This window comes from Crocodylus siamensis, chromosome 12 (assembly GCF_052110815.1).
Source record: "Crocodylus siamensis isolate JL-2025a chromosome 12, ASM5211081v1, whole genome shotgun sequence".
Classification (NCBI taxonomy): domain Eukaryota; kingdom Metazoa; phylum Chordata; order Crocodylia; family Crocodylidae; genus Crocodylus; species Crocodylus siamensis.
In genome coordinates, this window is record NC_143406.1 from 9,168,095 (window position 1) to 9,183,781 (window position 15,687).

Below are 15,687 nucleotides of genomic sequence, written 5' to 3' on the forward strand. Positions count from 1 at the left end.
TTCTCAAAGCAAGGACAATAAAAGCTTTACCTAGTAGCCTGGATTTCAAATTTTAGACTTGATCTCAGGAGGTCCCCTTCCAGGCCTATGCTCCTATATTTCCAGCACAATGCCCCACAAAGCAGACAGAATCATGTCCCACTTGCTACAGCTCCCAAGTACTTGTTAAGAAAGCTTCTTCTCCAAAACAGAACTAAAATTTGACCCTGAAAGCTTTCAGGATCCAATGAGTTCACACCACAAGGGGGTCATGGGCACATCAGCCAGAGTTGCTTGCAGGTATCAGAATAATAGGCAGTCTTTGGGATTCTTTTCCTAACAAAATACAAATTTCTTTAACAGAAGGAAGAATCTAATCCTCTTGTCTTTGTCTCTCCCATTATAATATCCTAACACTGATAACAGATTATACGTTGAGGTCCCCTGTTGCCCAACTACAAATTGACTGGGAAATAGTGCATGCAGTTACAACAGTATTTATAAGTGAATGGCATGTCATAGTTTAAGATCCTCAAACAGCCATGAACAACGCCGTGCAGATTTCATCAGTCACTTATCCGTTCTGTGATAAATCCCCCCTTCAAGCCTCAGACACCACACACTTGCCTCACTCCATTCAACTAACTAAAATGTGACAAAGAACGCTGCCACGTTTGGAGCTAGACTGTTCAGTGGGGGCAGATGATAGAACAAGGAGCAACAACCTACAGTGGCAGCAAATGAAGTTCAGGTTGGATATCAGGAAAAACTCTCTCTTGAGGAGGGTAGAAAAGTACCGGAATAGGGGAACTCGGAGAGGTGGTGGAATTTCCATCCTCAGAGGATTTTAAGATCTGGCTAGACGAAACCTTGGCTGGGATGATATAGTTGGGGATGGTCCTGCTTTGAGCAGGGGACTGGACTAGATGTGACCTCCTGAGGTCCTTTCCAACCCTCATTTTCTATGATATACTGAAAGCCTCTCGTTTGCTCACCCCAGAAGCCAAGACTTTACCTTCAAATGGCTTTCCAAATCACTCAGGTCCAACAATCTGGACTGACAGGTTGCATGTTACATCCTTGAGTGGCAGCCAGCAGCACAAGCAATGTTAACATTTTTGGCACCCTCTTCTGGAAAGCCTCTAACAGAATTTGCACCAGTTGAGGCATCCATAAGCACTTTTTAAATTGCTTACTAGAACAGTTATAGCCATTTATACAAGCATCATTAAATACTATTTTCCTGAAAACATACTAACTTTAATGGGATCATTCCAAAGAAGTAGATCCAAGAAGCAGGTACATACAAGTTAAATGGAAGAAATTCAATGTTTTCTATAGTTTATCAATCCAGAGTAACGGGATCTGGGCAGCAATTAATTGTACTCGCATATATGTAAAAAAAAGTCCAGGAAACTACATATTGCAGCTTTAAGGAGACTATAGCCAGAAGTGACATTTCAAACAAAAGTTATTCCTCCTATAAAGCTCAGAAAGACTTGAAGGCAAGCAAGCTGCTGCCTTCAATCAAGACTTTTGCTACCCGAATTTTTCAGGAAAGGAAGCACCTTCAAGTAAGGTAGCTTTGGAAATACATGATCGGCCACCATGCACGGGTGATCCTTTGAGTTCTACCTTAGATCTTTCCACAATGTCTCCCATTCACAGTATCCTAAACTATGAACACAGGAATGAGTAAGCCATGAAAAGCAAAGCCAGAGGCATACACCTGGAGCAAATAGCATCACGGCAGCTGCACACAGACAAGCAGGCTGTGCTAAGCTGCCACAAATTAAAGTAAGGAAAAGGCAACAGCTGCCACAAGTTTTAACAACAGCCAGCGAAGTTGGTAAACAACTGTCCTTTGCAGTGCTACCTCGTGGGGCAGCTGAGATAGAGCAAGGCAGGACCTTTGGAGAAGGCAGCCTAGAAGGCTCCAAGCTGTCAAGATTCTCACAGCAATTTCCTTCTGGCAGATCTATAGTTCACTGCGAGAGTGGAAGCATGGACGCATCTCATCTTGATATCCCAAACTTGCTCCCTCCCCACCGCTGCCAGATCACCAGGCTTTTCTCCATTTTGGTTGACCAGACCTCCCAGCAATGCAGGGGGTTAACCCACAACAATGCAAAGCAGCCTGGAAAGAACACAGTGCTACAGCTTTTAACAATCCCCCCTTGATTTCCCCAATTTGGATGAGATGGTTTGCCAGAACTCACAGAACAAATAAATGCTGCAACCGCCTTCCCCATCCACCCACCCACATGTATTACAATCCTATTCAGTGATCCTACCTATCTGATGCTACCATCACTTATGAAGCCTTAAACTACGCAGAAAGGAACCATTTTAACTACAGACTAAGCAGCTGCAGGATAACAGCTGAATGCATCTTCAGGTGACTGAAGCCTACGTGGCACTGAGCCAGTCCCTGTCCAGGATTTTAACCATCTGCTCGGTCTTGCACAACATCTGCAAGAGCAAGGGCCTGAGCAAGTACGTGACTCCAGATGCAGAGGTGGGCACAGTAGTTCAAGCAACCAGAATACTGACTGGTTTGACAGTCAGCAAGGAGACCTCACGCAGGAGGCTCTGGTTGGTAGTTTGCGGAGGCACGTGGGCGGTGCATGTGTGGCATGTATTCACGCAGACAAGCTCCCACATGTTTGCTACCAACGTTCCACGCTGGGGTGCCGCAGCCTCACTAAGAATTTGAATGCCAGGAAAATGCTTGCAGTCCTCATTCTTTTGGTGCTGCATTTGGCCAGTTTCTCTGTACTCCACATACCCCAGCTGCTCTGAGCATTTCATTTGGCTGCAGGCAGAGGCAGGCCTATGGGACATCTTCATTTTTTCCACTTCTCTTGTGGCTGCGTTGTGCGTGTATTGGTACCTCGCATCTCACTAAACTAGTGTCTGCTGTGCAGGTGGCTCCTTCAGGTGTCAGCAGGGCAGATGCTGTTGGCTTGCCTGACTGTACGTGCAATGAACTGTTGCACAGGAACACCACCACTCAACCAACTTCTGTATTTACTGGATGAAATGAGTAATGAAGCTTTTAACCCCCCCCCTCCCCCCAATAAAGAGTTTATTTAAGAACAGGCGCAAAAACCAAACAGGGAACGTGGGAACAGATTCAGAATTTGGGCTTAAACAAGTGCAAAACAACAAATGTGAGGAAGGAGGGAAGGAAATTCCAAGACTGCAGGAAAAACATTAGTGCAAAGGAGAAACTTTCAATCTCTGTGCTGGGTAGGACTGAAGAATGGAGTGCGACTACATGATCCACACCCCTCCAATCCAAATCCAGGGTCCATGTATACTGGAGTAACAGAAAATAAGGGCAGCTTGCAAAATGATAGGGTCATCAGCTTGGTGCCTAGAAACTATTTTTCTTATGAGCCATGAAGCTGTGGCAGGGGTCCTGTTGCTCAAACCAGAATGGAGAGCTGCTAAGCAGCTGCAGCGGACTTGACTTCTGCAAGAGAACAGTACTTGACTGCTGAGCACTGGGCCCTGATCCTGGACTCCAGACAGGACAACTCCTTGGTATTAACACCCAGAATGACATGCTCCACCCTCTTCAGAAAGCAGTCCAAGAATCACTTTGTGTGCACTGTCTCGACAGTGCTGCAGCTGTGGCTCATGGGCTGAGTTAGCCATCTCCTCCTTCCATCACTTCCTGTATTCCCTCCAGTCAGCAAGGTGCTCCACTGCCGTCACTGCTTCCTTCCTGGAGGGCCTGGGAGTTTCAGATGCCAGCCCTGGAAGGCAAGCAAATATACAAGGAGTTACCGTTTCAGGCTTGGTTTCCAAAGTCTCAGATACCAAGCTCAACCCTCACACAATTTATGAGATCCCATTACCAGAGCTTCTTCCCAGCCCTGGGAGCCTTTGGTAAATTTAAGATCTTTCCCCCTAGCTCTCAGCATCCTAGTTAGTGGCCACCCTCTCAGGGAGGAGAGAGAGCTGCCTGACCACACCTGCAAGGTTGGCAGTAGCAAATCATAGTTAACAAGGGCCATAATCTGCTGGCATAAACCCTGGATTGTGCAAGTGCCAGCATCATGCTGGCAATCATTCTGCAGTTTTAAAAGGGACACCCACTGCTGGAGGATGCCCTTTGTGAAAACACAATAAAAGTCTGAACGTAAAAGGGGGACACCTGCCTTGCACCAGAGGTTCTGTGAGATTGGAATAACAGCTATCCATGTGGGATGCGGAGACAAGCCAGCCATCCCCAGCAGTGATGCAATTTCACTAGAGCACTTCCTATATGTTGTCCCAAGCGGACACAACCCAGGTCTGCCAGGCTATAAATGCTTATCTGTGACTGGCAGCTGTCCATGTTATTTTTATGTTTTAAAAAAAAAAAACCCCAGTTAATCTGGGCCTGGGCATGTGTCATGCATACATGCCGAGGGTATTGCTCACATGTGCTCAAGAGGTTTCATCCCAAAGGCACACTGCCTTTTAAGACAGCTGTTCCACAAAACACTGCTTTTTGAGTCTGGCACACCTGAGGTAGGGTAGGAGGGGAAGGGCATGAAGCACAGCCCCAAGCATGCACACATCTGTTTGCAGGGGCATTAGTTGGAGCATTAGGTCACGACAGCCAATGACAGTAGCTCTCCTAACAACTATCGGACTGCATGCTGACATGCAAAAATGACCAACCCAAAAGGCAGACGTACTTACCATCCACGTCTCTGCTTCTGATAAGGACACGGTGGAGGAGACTGGCTGACTGGCAGTGGGCTTCCGCAGCTGGCCTGGAATGCTCCAAAAATGTGTTTGCTTCTGGCTGGCAAAGTTGCAGACTCCAAGAGACCTTTTCAACATTAGTGCTGACAAAGGCATCATCATCCACCCATAAATCTGCCATGAGGCAGACTAATGCTGGCCTCCCCTCATAAGATCCAGTCCAGCTCCTTGTAGCATAGAGTTGTGGTAGAACTGACCCCCGAGTGTCTTGAGCAGACAAGGCTCATTATGTTTATACCCAATATCCTTAGCCTTGGAGCACACTGGGGCCCCTTGGCTGCTGTCTTGGATGTAGGTTTTTGTAGACATCCACATTCCTGTGGTTATTCCCAAGGGCTTGCTTGATCTTCACTTCTGCCTGGAGCCCCAGGAGGTCTTGCATCTCTGCCCAGGTTCAGCTGCTGGATGAGTGAGCAGCTCGCCTCCTTGATGGTCCCAAGGCCATAATGGCTATAGGCATCAAGGCAGGGCAGGGGGCTTCTGAAGTGTCTGTATCTGAGCAGAAAGAGGCAAAATCCATCCACGCACAAAGATCTGAAAGGCAACATTTAGTGCCCAGACCTCAGGGCAGCAGAGGTCTGAAAAGTTAATACAGCAACCCAACCTGAGGTGGAACCTAACCAGTTAGAAAAGCTAGTACACCCAGTCAAACAGCTGTATCCAGGAGGGGCCATATATGAACAAAACTTAACCCGTGGCCTTCTGAAACATGACTGGCTCTGGGACAGAAGCTTGCCACACCTGGGGCACGTCTAAGCTACATCTTGGGACTGCATTAGTAGTTCATGGCTTTTCTGGATCACAACTGCTTCACGCACCACAAGTTCACCAGTATGGGCATCCATGGCCACAGTGATGATTTAAGCACTTCAAGACTGAGAGCCTTAAGTTGCCCACCACTTATGTGCCAACATCCCCTGACATTTAAAAGCAAAGTGACTCCTACCTTTAAAGACACAACTTTGCCATTTAAATGCAACCTAGAAGAAATCCCTACCAAAAAGCAAGAACAAAAGGGAGCTGAATCTCTAGGGAGGTTTTGCCAGCTCACGCGACCCCGCCGCATGGCAAAAACTGTTGTCACCAGGAAAATGCTTTTCACTGTTAAAGAAAAAGGATAGTGAAACGAAGTGTAAGAGCTTCAGCTGTTGCAAGGTTACCACTTCAACAAGAAATTCAAGCTCCATGGAAGAAAAATATGTAGTTTATGGGAGTGGAAAGAATGAGGCAACGTCACTGAAATACCTGTCCTACAATACAACAAACCCACACTGAGAACAACAGTTTACCTTTAAGAAATAAAGATGTTGCTTATATGTTCAAATTTGCTGGTGACACTAAGATGTGGGGGTATGTGGGTACGCCAGAAGGGAGGAATAGGCTGCAGTCAGACCTAGACAGGTTACAGGGGTGGGCGGATGAGAATAGGATGGGATTCAACATCGACAGGTGCAAGGTGCTGCACCTGGGGAAGAAGCGCCAGCACCATACCTACAGGCTGGGGAACTCCCTTCTCGGCAGTGCAGAGGCAGAAGAGGATCTTGGAGTCATCACTGATGCCAAGATGAACATGGGCCGGCAGTGTGGGGACACGGTCAGGAAGGCCAACTGCACCTTGTCCTGCATCCACAGATGCATCTCGAGCAGGTCCAGGGAGGTGATCCTCCCCCTCCATGCGGCACTGGTCAGGCCGCAGCTGGAGTACTGCGTCCAGTTCTGGCGCCGCACTTCAGGAGGGATGTGGACAGCATGGAGAGGGTCCGGAGGAGGCCACTCGCATGATCAGGGGGCAGCAGGGCAGGCCCTACAAGGAGAGGCTATGACACCTGAACCTGTTCAGCCTCCACAGGAGAAGGCTGAGGGGGGACCTGGTGGCCTGTTACAAACTAGTCAGGGGGGATCAGCAGGCATTGGGGGAGTCCCTGTTTCCCCGAGCACCGCCAGGAGTGACCAGGAATAACGGTCACAAGCTGGCAGAGGGTAGATTCACACTGGACACCAGGAGGCGCCACTTCACTGTCAGGGCAGCTAGGGTCTGGAACCAACTTCCAAGAGAAGTGGTGCTGGCTCCTACCCTGGGGGGCTGTAAGACAAAGCTTGACAATCACCTTGCTGGGGTTGTTTGACCCCAGCACTCTTTCCTGCCAATGCAGGGGGTCGGACTCGATGATCTGCTCGGGTCCCTTCCGACCCCGCCTACTATGAAACTATAAGAGAGCAGCCACTGGGTTCTTCGGTGCGATCCCAACAGAACTGCAGCCAGCAAACCTGTTTCTTCCATATTTAATGTGAAAAAACACCCGCTAAAGTCTGGGGAAGAGGAGACAACCGTGACTTAAAAACTCAAGGAAATATCTTTTTGTGAACCTCTGAATTGCTGCTGGGTCTACAAACTACTCAAGTAGAGCCCAAGCTGAAGACAAAACCCCATATTATTGGGTCTTTACAATGCAGTATACAATGTTCACAAAGTAAATGGTATTAGAGTGTGCCTTGAACAAGGAGAAGCAAACAGGGAGCAAGGCATGCGTTTCTGGAGCTTGGGAGGTTTCCCCGGTCCCGCAAGCCTGAATCCTGCAGACACTAAGGAAATGGACAGCTTTCAAGGATGAGGAACCTTAGGCTACACAGATCAAATCCAGAGTCAGACTGGGGATAATCAAAGGCTATTATCCAGCTGCCGTCTGGAGACAGATAGCAAATCAGCAGTCAGCAACCAGCGGTAAAGGTCCCCAAGTCCTGTTTATATTATGGCTTCTACCACTGCTATTGACAGTGGAGCTCTGACAATTGTAAATTACTGTAATTTTCCCGGTTCAGATGTGGCCTTTGAACCCAGCAACGTCAATTGGCTTTGACCAGCTGAAGTGGACAAGTGACCGTGTCTCAGTTTCCAAGGAGATCTATTCCCTGGTGGATCAGCTGTGGCTTTAAATTATTCCAGTCTGAAACCTTGCCCATGTTACTACTTCCAAGTACAAAACCCAGGATCCTTGGGGACAGAATGCCCCACACATTAAGCATTTGAAACGGCAAAAATAAAAGAAGGCCATTTCAATTTTTAAAAAGTCACCTGAGAAACAGCGACTGGTTCTGTGTGCCTGAAATTTCTCCCCTAGATCCTACATGACTTTCTTAAAACAGGCTGCAATCCACTCTTGTCCCAGCTGACTAGTACTCCCAGCAATGGAAATACCCAGAAGAGAGACAAATTGCTTTTGCTGTCATGATTCTGGCTGGGGCTGGAATCTCTCAGGCTTTTCCTGAGTGAGTCAATCATCCAGGTAAGAAATTATTCCAACTTCTTTCCTCCTTATTGCAGCTGCCATCATCCTGACAACACACAAGGGGATCTAATGCAAGTCCAGTGAGAAGAAAACAACAATGAAGATGTCAACTGTCCCGAAAAGCCACAGGTACCAAGGATGGCAAGAGTCTATAGGGATGTGGTAAAATATATATTGCACGTACAGAGACAGCGAAGAATTCTCCTGGGTTCGTGGCTGAAATAAACCACGTTCTGTTGAAGCCGTATAAAATTTATTTTGGACAGCAAACCGATTTAGTCCCGTTATGCCCCAAACTGGCTAGTTCCACCGAGGCAACTTAACAAACCATAAACGCAAGGAATAAACCTCTGCTTTTCAACTGATAACCCTAGCACAAAGCCTCTTCAAATGAGAGGCAGCGGACAAAATAGTCTCTGTATGGTGAAGCAGCACAGACTATTATAAGAATGTAGGACATACATTAGAGTTTTATTTGATAGCGTCCCAGGATTGATTAAAACCATCTGTCCATGGTTATTCTTATCCCCTGGCTCAAATCCCCAAGGACAAGCAGCGAGGTGAGTACAGACACGCAGGGTAGAGGACCTTCTGCAAGTATGTGGAGGGCTTTGGTGCCTCCTCCTGTTCTTCCCATCCCTCCTATGGGAGGATGACACTGCCTTCTCCAATCTGAAACCAAAAGGCAGTTTAGGTCCATGGTTTTAGAGAAGACAAACAGACTAGTCAGGGCTTTGCCTTGCTTTGTCTTCCAGGTCAAAAGAGGAAGGGAACGTTATGCTCTACACAGGTAAGCAAGTGCTCCACACAACCCTCTGCCCTTACAGGAAAAGGTATGGCTATCAAGCGGTATTTCACAGGAGACCTGAATCTTCAATCAAACCTCATGTCTTGCTACCAGCAGGGAAGCCTAAAACCTTTAAGATGCCTAAATCAGCTGCTGTAGTTTGTACGAGGGGAGTTCTGTGAGCTCATCATGAAGAAAGAGCCTCTTCTTTCTGCTGGTTTAATCCTTGAACCACTCTCACAAGCCATACAATAAGCACAAGTGCACAGCAGTGACTAATAAGGATGTAGCTTGATCCAGTGACCTTCTGAAAGTCACCTTCACATTTCTTGGACAATAACAGCCACTATGGATTCCAGAGACAAAGATGACCTATTTCCTCCCCAAGTGATAACTGTGAGATCTGCTTTCAGGAATATGCGCCCTGAAGACATACTTAGTAGATAACCTATATATTTCCCCCCAGAGCAGATGGCACTGAATTTTATATTGGGATTAGCCCCAATTTTTAGTAATTCAGGACTAGACAGTGAAGTGACTATAAAGTAGCTTTGGCAGCTTTTTCCTTCCTTTTCTCAAGAGCAGAAGCCCATCTTCCAATTTGCAGAATTCAGGTCTCATAACCTGTTCAATGTTGCTTAGGGGCCCCAGCCTTAAAGTTTCCTTGCAGAAACTCCTTCTGGGTGAGTATCTTCCTTTTCCTCCCCGGGTGAGGAATGCCTGCTTTTGGAAATACACTTCCAAATTACATTCAACAGACACGGTTTTTAAGTTCAGCAAACCAGATATCTCCTGCCAAGATCCTGTTGAACTAGGGAGCAGATGTTGATGCTACAACACGCTGAAAGCCTGGGTAAATTTTTTCCACTTCTCAGGAAATGGAACCAAGGGCGCTAACTTGTCCACTCAATTCCCGGGAAGAATAAAAGCAGGATTTAACAAATCCTCACTATTACTGGGAGGAGCAAGGAGCCCAAGGCTGGCAACAACTGAAGGGTAATAAACTGCTCTTACTGAACTCTTCTGTATTTATTTTCTCTATACCCTGAAGCCTTCCAGCCTCCTCATCTTTGACTACAGCAGCTGGAGACAAGAACAGAAGTAGCCTCCACCAACAAATCCAGCCAAGGTTGACAGGTGCCACTTTAGTTTGGGCTGCTTATGCTCAAGCAGGATTTGGACCCAGATTTCACATGAATCACTTGGACACTAGCCGAGTGTCAGCAATGCATCGAATACAGACTGAACTTTGAATAGCTGCTTGTAAATTGCTTTACGAAGGGAACGTGTCAGACCCGCTTTCCCTGGCTGCAATTTATACTTTGTTATCACCGTTACGGGACAAGGCAACCTATTTTGCACCAAAGGAAAAAAGCAACCAAGAATTCTAGTTCCAGCTGCCCAATATGGAAAACTGAAGTAAAGATAAGGAATTTCACTAGGACTGCCTGCTTAAGGGCTACAACAAGCTACAGTTGCAGCACAAAGTTCCTGGGGCATTCATTTCCGCGCCCCCCCCTGCCCCCCCCCAATCTCTCAGACCAAATTGAAGAAAACTGGCCCCAACCCTTTGCTATAAATCCAAGAAAACAAGTCTCTGACTACAGGGTTGTTTAGTAAATTATAATCAGTTTGCAGGAAATACTGCATTTACTCAAATACAAAACTACCCTGGCGGTAAGACAACACCACCCAATAATTAGATTCTACACACAGAAAATGTATAAATTTATTACAATTTTCCGGGTATGGAATCTAATTACTGGAAGATCATGTTAAATCTGTCCACCCCAATACTGCAAGTAATAGGGGGAGAGGTGGTGAGGGGGGCAGTAACAGGACAGAGGGTAGGGGGCAGCAGGGGGAGGAGCATGCAGTAGGGCAGGCTGGGGGCAGCAACAGGGCAAACGGAGTGGAGGCAGTGACGCAGGCACAGAGACAGGTAGACAGTTTGCGCCTTGCTGCCTGTCACCCCCCCCCCCACACACACAATTATCCCATATTGCACCTTCCCCCCACCTCTCTGCAACCTCAGGTTGCCCACATTCTCCCTTCCCCTGTTCCCCCATCCTCTCATCACTTTTGCCATGCACACCCTCCCCCCTACCCCCAAGTCTCTCCCCATGCCTGCCCCTCAACCCGCACCCCTTACCTTTGCTGTGTGCCCCTGTTGGGCCCAGGGCATGGAGCACCATTCCAGCCTGGACCCATAGGAACAGCAAGGAGTGACACTGCTGAGCCAGCCTGGCCCCATAGTAGCAGCAGCAGGAAGGTAGCACTGCTTCTACGAAGCTGGGCTGGAACAGCAGTGCCAGCTCCATGCCACTGCTATGGGGCTGGGCTGGAGCCACACTTTGTGCATTGGGCCATAGCAAGGATGGAGCCTGCCAGCACAGAGCAAAGGTAAGGAGGAGTGCAGCAAAGGGGGAGAGGGAAGGAGGTGGGATGGGGGGGGGGGGAGGGACTAGGGGAGGAGTGGTAGGCATGCAGAGGTAGCGAGGGGAATGGGGGGCAGGGGGAGAGGCAGTAGTAGTTGTGGCTCTAGCTACAGCTCCACCCCCCCCCCAACTGGAATGTAAGGAGCTTTTACTTGTCTTCTAATTGAGTAAATATGGTACAACTATTTCACGTAAAGCATCCATTTGTCTACCTGTAAAGTTTCCAGTTAAAATGTTTACACTTCCTTCCTAGCTTGTTTTAGAAGAACCTATGTGAATTATTTTTCTTACCAGCAATTATGTTAACAGTGAAGGAGCCTTGCCATCTAAACTGAGACTCAATACAGTTAAGTAGTGTTAGAAGGCAGGTGATGAAACCACCATAAGCACTACTCACCCCTTTCCCAAAACAGATCTTGTTTCCTAGGCTTTTCACTAAGAATGATTCACAATTTCAGAAATGTTTGGGGATTAGACTGACACTCCCATTGCACAATGAATCTATTTTTATTTTTCTATGTAATAAATACCCCACATAGAGCAGTCTCATAACTACTGGAATGAGGGAAAGGAAATTACAGGACCTTGATTGTGTAGAAAGTGTGGGAAAACCAGAAAAGTAGGTAAGTAAGGATCCACCAGCAAGCACCTAATTAAGATTAAACTATGGTCACCCCCAGAGGAAACACTCAATAAATTAATCCTTTATTACATGAACAGTGAGTCAAACATCTTTCAAAGGTCCCTGGATGGTTTATGCCTTTGCAATAAATGTCAACACTCCTCTTACCAAAGCCTACAATACCTCTCAAAAAAAAGAAAAAAAGAAAAAAGCATTGACCTAGTTACCCAGTAGAAGAATGGTAATTTATAGATGGAATTGGGAAACCAACATGTGGAGCGAATAGTCTGGGAAAAAGAAAAGAACTAAAAAGTTAAGCAAGGACCTTCCATGATCCAATTTAAAATGACATATTATATCTGTAACATGGGTGCCGCAAGTCACATACATGCATGCCCCTAAAGCTTTTTTCCAAAACGAGTTTCTCCTCATTTGGAAGCCATGCTCTGGCCTAATCACCCTTCACTGAAACATATATGCAGTGAAAACTAATCTGCTTGCTTCACATTATTCATCTGTCACAGATGTTGTAACGGGTTAAGCACTTTTATCATTTTGCACATAATTACGGCTGGATGATATGGAATCCATAAAACTAACACTATTACAAAAATATAATGCGCTGTGTTTTTTGTTCACTAAAGTAAACTGTGCTAATACATCACGTATATTGCCAAAAACAGTAATTACACAGATGTTTAAAGCTGGATTAGGACAGTAGAAGTAAATACATTGAAAATCTTAGTGGTTTTTGGCAAGCTCTACAGCTTGGGTTTGCTGTAATTTTACTCACTGGCAGCTCCTCATTCCCACTGTACAAAACAGCCATCAACGCAGCTGCCTCTATCGTCACCTAACAGAAAAGAACCTCGGATTACAATACCACAGGTTCAGGAATATTAATCACCTACAATACCAAGTTACTGCCTCATCTGTGGGGAATTTCCTAGAGACTCACAAAGAGAAACAGCGCAGACTAAAGAAGGTTATTCACATAGCCGAGATGGGTATACAAGGAATGCTTCCACAATCTTACTGATTTTTTTTTTTTTTAAAGATATTCAAGACTTCTCCGAAAAGCACATTTCACTTGGCTATGAAAATATTGAATTCTTTATGCAAGGTCCTGACAGTCAGGAGACTAGTGTCTAGTTAAGTTAGTACATTTTATATACGCAATGGGATACCTCCACTTATCCCCAAGCAGCACAACCACACACAAAGGAAAGCTAGAGAGAAGGAACAGGCAAGCATTCTGCAATGCTTGGACCCGGTTCACTACTGAGTACCTGATCAGAATGATTTCCTACAAGACAGGCTGCCTCCCATCCTGGTTCACTGTGCTCAAACCCATGCAGCATGGCTGACAGCATACAAAAGTTACACTTGTAACGGCCATAAGCAAACCCCATTCAGAGCACAGAAAAGGAGATCAGAGGAGAGGCCCCCCCCTCTTAACAATGTAATTACCCCGCAAATGTAAGACAAAAAGCAGCAAAGCTTCACTTCTACGCCTACTGAACAGTAAACAACATGCAAACAGTGAAAGAAAGTGCCTACTTGAGCTGCAGACAAACTGTTGGAATGAACAAAAGTGCTAATTCAAGACATATCTGAGCCTGCCTCTGCAGACAAGATAAGATATAAGTAGCTGAAGCAGCAACCCACAGTAACCCCAACTGAACGTGTGAAGTCTCACCCAATCCAGAGCGTCTTTCTCCTCTCAATGGCTGGCCCCTTTTGGATCAATGTGATTCACTTAGAATGACCCAGTGTATTATGTTGTAGTCTGTTCAACCTCAGTCATGCAAATGTCGCCCATCAAACCTACTCAATTATAGACACCAGCTGCATAGAAGGAGAGCGGAGAGGCTGTGGAGGGAGAGAGCAAAAATCCCAGCACTGACCACAACTGTTGTATGACGTGTAACTAGAGGAAACTTACTGCAGCTTACCCATCACATGGCTGTTGCCTAAAAAGCAACACAGGCACTTCCCTAACTCCACTCTTTCAATGCTGAATAGCACAAGCCTAAAGTTACAAAACCAGGTACAGCGGAGACAGATGCTCCAAACGTTTTGGAGATCTAAACAAACAAACAAACAAAAAAAAGTGCCTCAACTAAACTCAGGAAGATAAAAGATTTACTGCAGCCTGGGGCGATCAAAGGCTTAGGAGTTTTAATATCTGCTAAAGATTGGTTTGGTCAAGTACTTGCCTTGCAGAGGTTCAAATCACAGAAGCATTTTAAAAATGAGGATAAGAGAGTCACAATAGGTCTACACTAGTAACACTTGGGTCAGCACAACCACAGCTGTATGTTATACTAGAAAGGCACTCCTAATACAGATGGAGTTTATACTAGCAAGATGGCGCTTGTGCTGGGATAACTTAATGCAGTCCTCTACCAAATGTCTTGAAAAAAGAGTGGTTACTGCACATGCAAACATTTGATTGCATTAAAAAAAATAACTCCTCATAGGCAGCCTATCCCATGAATTAAAATATACAATACAAAACACTGCTCAACCTACGTAACCACAAACAGTTAACAAAAAGACAAAAAACACATTCTTCCCCAAACACCAGGCCATTCCTTGTTCTAAAGGTTGCAAGGGAAAGCATGGGCTTTCCAAGATGCCCAGCTAAGAACCAGTTAGTAAGATTAATGAACTAAACAAAATGTCGTCCCAAAGAAGAATACAGAATAAATGCCTGAGAAAAAAAATCTTTTAAAATTAAAATAGCTTGAACCTAGTCACTGAAGCAGGTCAGTACTTTGAAAAGGGTTTTCTGCTGTAGCAGAAGGTCATGCTAAGTCAGGACTCCTGGGTTCCCTTCTCAGCCCAACACTGACCAACTATTTGACTGTCTAGGGCCATGTTTCACCGCCTGCAAAACAGGACTATTTTTACAGAGGTATTTGTGGTTTACCCAATGTCTGCAAGGCTTCTTTGAAATCCTTGGACACTGCTCTCAGAAAATGAAGTTTTAGCACTGGTACATGACAGATCGAAGCATTTCCCAACCCCAAGTTCTTACTTACTGATTTTCAGTTCTAGGTTCTCTCTCTTGCCAAGTGTGAAGCACTACAAAGTTAAAGCAGTATTTAAAGCCTGACCAAGGCTGGGGCAAGGAATGAGTACCTTTACACTGCCCCATCAATCAACATACCAGCAATTATGGCATGATCTCCATAGTCTAAATGCTCACGACCATATAAAAAAAAAATTACTCATGGAAACAGTCCCACCGGCATCCTATAAAATTACAGGCATGGATACCACACTGAATGTGAAAGTCCGTAGGCTGGAGGAAAAGTCTGACCATGCACCCCTCTGAATGAGGAGAAACAAAGCATTATAAATAGCAAACATCTCTGGATGTCTTATTTAAGGTAACCACATGCACACTATTGTCATTAACAACCTGCAGGACTAACAGAAGAGCCATTATGGAAATTAAGTTTTCCCTGTTTGTTCTGTGCATCTGGCAGTGTTATGTGTAAAGTTAGTTTTGCAAATTTTGTTAGTCACTTGCCTTGTCGTCCTTCCCTTGTCTAGCTGGTCACTCACATCTACAATCTACACACTTCATGCAAACAGACATGCCACAATTAGCTGCATCAACACCAAAAATGAACAGACACAAGGCACGGGGACAGAAGCAGAAAAAGGGAGAAGGTAGGAGGAAAGCAAAGCTGGTGATACTGACACCTGAACACAGCAAAAGGAAGAAAATAGTCCCCTTATAACCATTTAATTAAATAAAAAGAATCAGAAAATATTACTTTTCACAGGTGGTCTATC

General features: G+C 45.7%; 1 protein-coding gene across 5 annotated transcripts in view; it reads right to left on the reverse strand.

Annotated features, from left to right (window-relative positions):
* Nucleotides 1–15,687, reverse strand: part of RERE (arginine-glutamic acid dipeptide repeats) — a 381,891-nt gene that overhangs the window by 250,355 nt on the left and 115,849 nt on the right. The window lies entirely within an intron of this gene.